Consider the following 6,205-nt stretch of genomic DNA (forward strand, 5'->3'; position numbering starts at 1 on the left):
GTGCCGCCGGCTCAGGTGTGAGTTCGGACGGCGCGCTGGCAGGACTTGCACAATGCACACGTGCCTCCTCACACACAACGACATACACACCCCCATGGAGAGGTTCCTCATGAACCCCATGTTCACCACCTGTACCGTTGGGCTGTACGTACTGTACCTGTCTTAGGCAATTGCCGACTCCACCTCCTGATCGGGGAACTCCAACAGCTCCCGCCGCACGGAGGTGCATACCTGTGGGGTCACGTGTTCCCTGCACGAATCCCTCACCGCACGTGCCCCAATCTCCCCTCTTCCCGTTTCTGTTGTTTGTTTTGTTTATAAATGTATTCTCACGATCCGGCTCCATTAATAAATTACAAACTTACACGTGTTCCGGCTTTGTCTGTTCTCCCTCAATCCTGCTCTCCCATTACCCGTCATGGCGCTGGTCCCAGGGTTTCCCCTAAGTTACCCCTGGCCTGACCAGCCGCCATTTCACGCAGTCCTCGTTCTTTCTCCTTTCCTCGTTCATTTCCTCCCACATTACCTTGATCTCGTCTGCCATCCTCCGATCCATCCGTTGCATATCACCCTTTACCTGCACCAACTCCACCCCCATCTCCTTCTGACCTGCCTTCATCTCCTCCTTCATTTCAATGCTCATTTTGTCTTGTCCTAGTTCCAACCGTTCCATCACCTGTTTCATCATTTCCATAAACTGGTTCGTATCCAGTGGCTTTGCTGAGGCCGATCTGTGACGATGCGGTGTGGATTCCCGGGGAAGCTCCACGTCAAGTTGGCGGTGGGGGTCCCCGAACATTATTAGTCTCTCTTGCCCCTGTGGTTATCTCCGGGTATTCCTCCAGTGAACGATCTCCCTGAAAGCTGCCATCCTGCGACATGGATGTTTCTAAAATTGTTGTACCTTAGCCCAGCTGGACCAGCTCATCTTGGTCCGCCATGGTCCACACAAATAATTAAATAAAATTTCGTTCCCGAACCTGCTCTTCATTTCGGGGGTACGTTCAAGCACACCCCAGGTCTGAATCCCACTCCTGAAAAAAAAACCTGAAAACATGAAAATTTTCATCACATTCAGTAGTGTAATAGGTCCGAGTCTGGGAGGTCAGTGGTTCAAACCCCGGCCGGGTCATGGAAATTACTTTAGAAATTGTCCGTGCTGCTTCCTTGCCAACACTCATCATTTAAAAATACATTGAGGGAGATCGAGCAATCCAAACATTGTGCAGGCTGATCCTGCCTTCAAATTCCCCAAAAAGGAACTTATATTATCATTATCAACCGGTTTGAACTTCTGCATCACGATGCTTGTTGCCCTGGTTGTTGCCATCAACAACCTCATTGTTGCCCTGGCAACCACACAAACAAGTGACGTTCTCAACGTTTGAAGCTGTGTGCTTCGTACAAGCAGCGTTTTCTGAGATCTCGTCAAAGATAATCGAGAGATAAGAAGGAAAGGAAGCAAATGAGTGTTGTGATAGGAGACCAAACGAGGAGGAGGAGAGAGGAGGGGATTAAGAGAGTTATGAATGGAGGAGATCAAGGTACTCCAAACACCTGGTTAACCTCCGCCTTCGAAGATGGACGGAGGTTACTGTTTTCACCCCTGTTTGTTTGTTTGTTTGTTTGTGAACAGTATTACGGAAAAACTCCTCGACGGATTTCGACGAAACTTGGTGGGGGGATTAGGTATGGTCCAAGGATCATGCCATGAGATGTTGGATTTGGTCCAAAGTCCAATATGGCCGCTATGGCGGCCATTTTGAAAAAATATTTGAATTTTTGTTTTTGCATTTCTACATGTTTTCAGTAATTTCCAACCAAAAAAACATGCCAAAATTATAATTGCGGCTGATTTTGGAACTTCAGGTGGATATACGCACGTAAAATCAATTTCTGTCTCAAGGAATCTCGAGTTATGACGAATGAATTGAGTATGTAAAAGTCAAAAGTAAAAGGGAAAGTTGCAAACTATAACCCTGTGAGCACTGTTGACGTCAAATTGAATGAATAGGATATCAAGTTCACTTGAGTGACCTAGCAGTATTTGCAGTGGAGGTTTTGCACTCTGCCGAGTGCTCCCCCTCGAGTTGATGTCTGTAATCAACAACAAGTTCACATGAATATTCTCATTACCCTCAATATGTTTGAACTCCAGCACGGATAAACGACTGAGAGAAAAACAAATTCGTTCAGTGGAGGACGTTCGAATATTATCATTAAAATGTCCTCGTGTTATGTGATGGAAATTATCATGATGTCCCCGCATGGAGGAACCTGAATCAAATTGAACCCACACATCCCCCTCTAACTTTACCTTCCTTTCATCATAAATTATATCCCAGTCGTTGAGCAGATCGAGATGCCACCGATACGCCAACGTGAGGAGCGCATCAAGAGACCCCTGAATGCCTACATGGTGTTTGCGCAATTACACCGACATAAAATGGCCAACGTGATGCCAGGATCAAGTAATGGAGAGGTGAGCAAAGCCCTGGGGGTGACGTGGCGCTCTCTCTCAGACCAACAACAACGACCCTTCTACGACGAGGCTAAAAGGTTGGAAAGTGAACATCACAAGATGTATCCCGGTACGTTCGAGTTCAACATTCCCCGTTCGGGTAAAAAAGTCAAAGAATGAAAAACAAACTTTCCATGAACAACTTTATCAACGGATTAAATCAAAATGTAAAAGTTGTTTTGTCCGATAATAAGCCCTTGCCCTTTACATTCCTGATGATGGACAAAAAAAAAAAATCATTTCAGTGAGAAATGTCGATCAATGTGGGTGAGACGGGGTATGTTGAGTAACTTTTCACATTACTTACTCCCATTGCCAGAGGAGTAGATGACACTTTCAAACAATGGTGCCTTGGTGAACCTCACATAAGCTGTGTGTCCCCAAGAACCAAGATATTTAATTCCATCAGCATTTTAGTCCCGAAGCAATCTGACCTTTTGTCATGAACTTTCCTTTAAGGTCGTCACGATCAATTACCTCCACGAAACCAATAAAATGATAAACTTGAGATTTCCCAGAAAATTTCACCAAAACACAATCACCGACAACATCGATCACATCACCTTAAGCAAATATAACCAATACAATGCATAATCACCGACAACATCGATCACATCATATTGATCAAATTTAACCAATACAGGACATAATCACCCACAACATCGATCACATCACCTTAATCAAATTTAACCAATACAATACATAATCACCGACAACATCGATCACATCATATTGATCAAATTTTACCAATACAATACATAATCACCAACAACATCGATCACATCATCTTAATCAAATTTAACCAATACAGAACATAATGACCCACAACATCGATCACATCATCTTAATCAAATTTAACCAATACAGGACATAATGACCCACAGCATCGATCACATCATCTTAATCAAATTTAAGCAATACAATACATAATCACTTCCAACATCGATCACATCATCTTGATCAAATTTAACCAATACAGGACATAATCACCAACAATATCGATCACATCATCTTAATCAAATTTAACCAATACAATACATAATCACCAACAATATCGATCACATCATATTGATCAAATTTAACCAATACAATACATAATCACCAACAATATCGATCACATCATCTAAATCAAATATAACCAATACAATGCACAATCACCCACAACATCGATCACATCATATTGATCAAATTTAACCAATACAATACATAATCACCCACAACATCGATCACATCATCTTAATCAAATTTAACCAATACAATACATAATCACCAACAATATCGATCACATCATCTTGATAAAATTTAACCAATACAACACATAATCACCGACAACATCAATCACATCATCTTGATCAAATATAACCAATACAATACATAATCACCAACAATATCGATCACATCATATTGATCAAATTTAACCAATACAATACATAATCACCAACAATATCGATCACATCATATTGATCAAATTTAACCAATCCAAAACATAACCACCGACAACATCGATCACATCATCTTGACAAGATGTAACCAATACAATACATAATCACCAACAATATCGATCACATCACCTTTATCAAATTTAACCAATACAATACATAATCACCACCAATATCGATCACATCACCTTTATCAAATTTAACCAATACAATACATAATCACCAACAATATCGATCACATCTTCTTAATCAAGTTTAACCAATACAATACATCATCACTAACAATATCGATCACATCACCTTTATCAAATTTAACCAATACAATACATAATCACCAACAATATCGATCACATCACCTTTATCAAATTTAACCAATACAATACATAATCACCAACAATATCGATCACATCTTCTTAATCAAGTTTAACCAATACAATACATAATCACCACCAATATCGATCACATCACCTTTATCAAATTTAACCAATACAATACATAATCACCAACAATATCGATCACATCTTCTTAATCAAGTTTAACCAATACAATACATAATCACCAACAATATCGATCACATCACCTTGGTCAAATTTAACCAATACAATACATAATCACCAACAATATCGATCACATCACCTTTATCAAATTTAACCAATACAATACATAATCACCAACAATATCGATCACATCACCTTTATCAAATTTAACCAATACAATACATAATCACCAACAATATCGATCACATCACCTTTATCAAATTTAACCAATACAATACATAATCACCAACAATATCGATCACATCACCTTTATCAAATTTAACCAATACAATACATAATCACCAACAACATCGATCACATCATATTGATCAAATTTAATCATTAATTCACAGAATGTTTGGGGTAAATGACGTCCAAAAGTTTTAATCATTCCATTGCACTGAATGTGCCAAAATATCATTGTTGCAGAATAATGTACTTGCTCTTGAACATGAACTATCAGATTAAAACTAACAAATACAACCCATAACTTCACTGATGGGAACAGTAAGACTGGGGCAGGGGGGGAGGGGGAGGGGGAGCGAGTAGGGGTGAGGGAGCGATAAAGGGTGAGGAAAGGGGAGCTCAGATGTGGGGGAGAGCGAGGCCTCACCACACGTCGGGAGGTGGGAGGGAGCGGACGTGGGAGAGAGCGGACTGGTGGGGGGGGGGAGGCAATGTTCTGGACATGCGTTTGATGGGGGACTTGAAGGTAAGATGGAGGAGGTGAATGCTCCCCTTCTACCGGTATCAATTTCAGGATTGAACGAAATTGGGTATGTCAAAATCACACGTTTAAATGGGTCACACTGAACAATGCCCGGACACCACCCAGAGACCTCTATGGGGGGTGGAGGGGCTTTGGGAGGAGGTCAGCATGAGGGAAGGGGAAGGGATTGGGAGGAAGGGCATTTTCCTGTAATCGTCTCAAAAGCTACACCAGTGTTTACGCCTTTATTTAATTTCCACATTTTCCATAAGGTTGAGAATCTCTTCACCTGAGACGAATTGTTGAATTATTCCAAGCAACAGATCCGACTTCTGAAAAAACAAAACATCCTTTGATTTGTCCAATTTGTACATTCCTTGACAGGCCTTCCTCTCTTCAATTTCCAGAGAGTTGGATGGTGGTGAAAGGGGTTTGGGAGGAGGGTATTGTGAGGGGAGGGAAGGCAGCGTGTGGGAAAAGTGAAGGCATCAAAAGGGGAGGGCAGGAAACATAAGGGGAGGGCAGGTAGCAGAAGCGGAGGGAAGGCAGCATAGCAGGGCGTTACCGGGGCGATAACATGTACCCAAACAGCAATGTTTTCTTTTTAACCACAGTGTTCTCTCTAAAACCAGATGGGAGCATTCAAATATTCAAACCCACACTATCTACCCAGCAAAGGCTTCCCTGCATGCATGCTTCCCTCCTCCCCAAACACGTTTCTCCAACCTTCTCGTGGTCCATGCTAACCAAGCTCACGCACCAGCGATATCCACGGCATACATGTACTAAGCATGCAGGCACCGGCACACACACACACACACACACACACACACACACACACACACACACACACACACACACACACACACACACACACACACACACACACACACACACACACACACACACACACACACACACACACACACACACACACACACACACACACACACACACAGTCACTTATACCCATTTGCACCATGTCCGTGTGTGCTGTCTC

At 42.0% G+C, this 6,205-nt stretch overlaps 2 long non-coding RNA genes across 2 annotated transcripts in view; one reads left to right on the forward strand and one right to left on the reverse strand.

Annotated features, from left to right (window-relative positions):
* The first annotated feature begins 708 nt into the window (after window positions 1–708).
* Window positions 709–6,205, forward strand: part of LOC147024043 (uncharacterized) — a 6,621-nt gene continuing 1,124 nt past the window's right edge. The window contains exons 1-2 of the long non-coding RNA XR_015060517.1: window positions 709–1,544; window positions 2,346–2,591. This is a non-coding gene — a long non-coding RNA (uncharacterized LOC147024043). The remainder of the gene's footprint in view (window positions 1,545–2,345; window positions 2,592–6,205) is intronic.
* Window positions 2,649–6,205, reverse strand: part of LOC147024044 (uncharacterized) — a 10,900-nt gene continuing 7,343 nt past the window's right edge. The window contains exon 3 of the long non-coding RNA XR_015060516.1: window positions 2,649–6,205. This exon is cut by the window's right edge and continues 683 nt beyond it. This is a non-coding gene — a long non-coding RNA (uncharacterized LOC147024044).

Source organism: Eptatretus burgeri, chromosome 7, assembly GCF_056783735.1.
Source record: "Eptatretus burgeri isolate ZD-2024b chromosome 7, Ebu_testis_v1, whole genome shotgun sequence".
Lineage (NCBI taxonomy): Eukaryota > Metazoa > Chordata > Myxini > Myxiniformes > Myxinidae > Eptatretus > Eptatretus burgeri.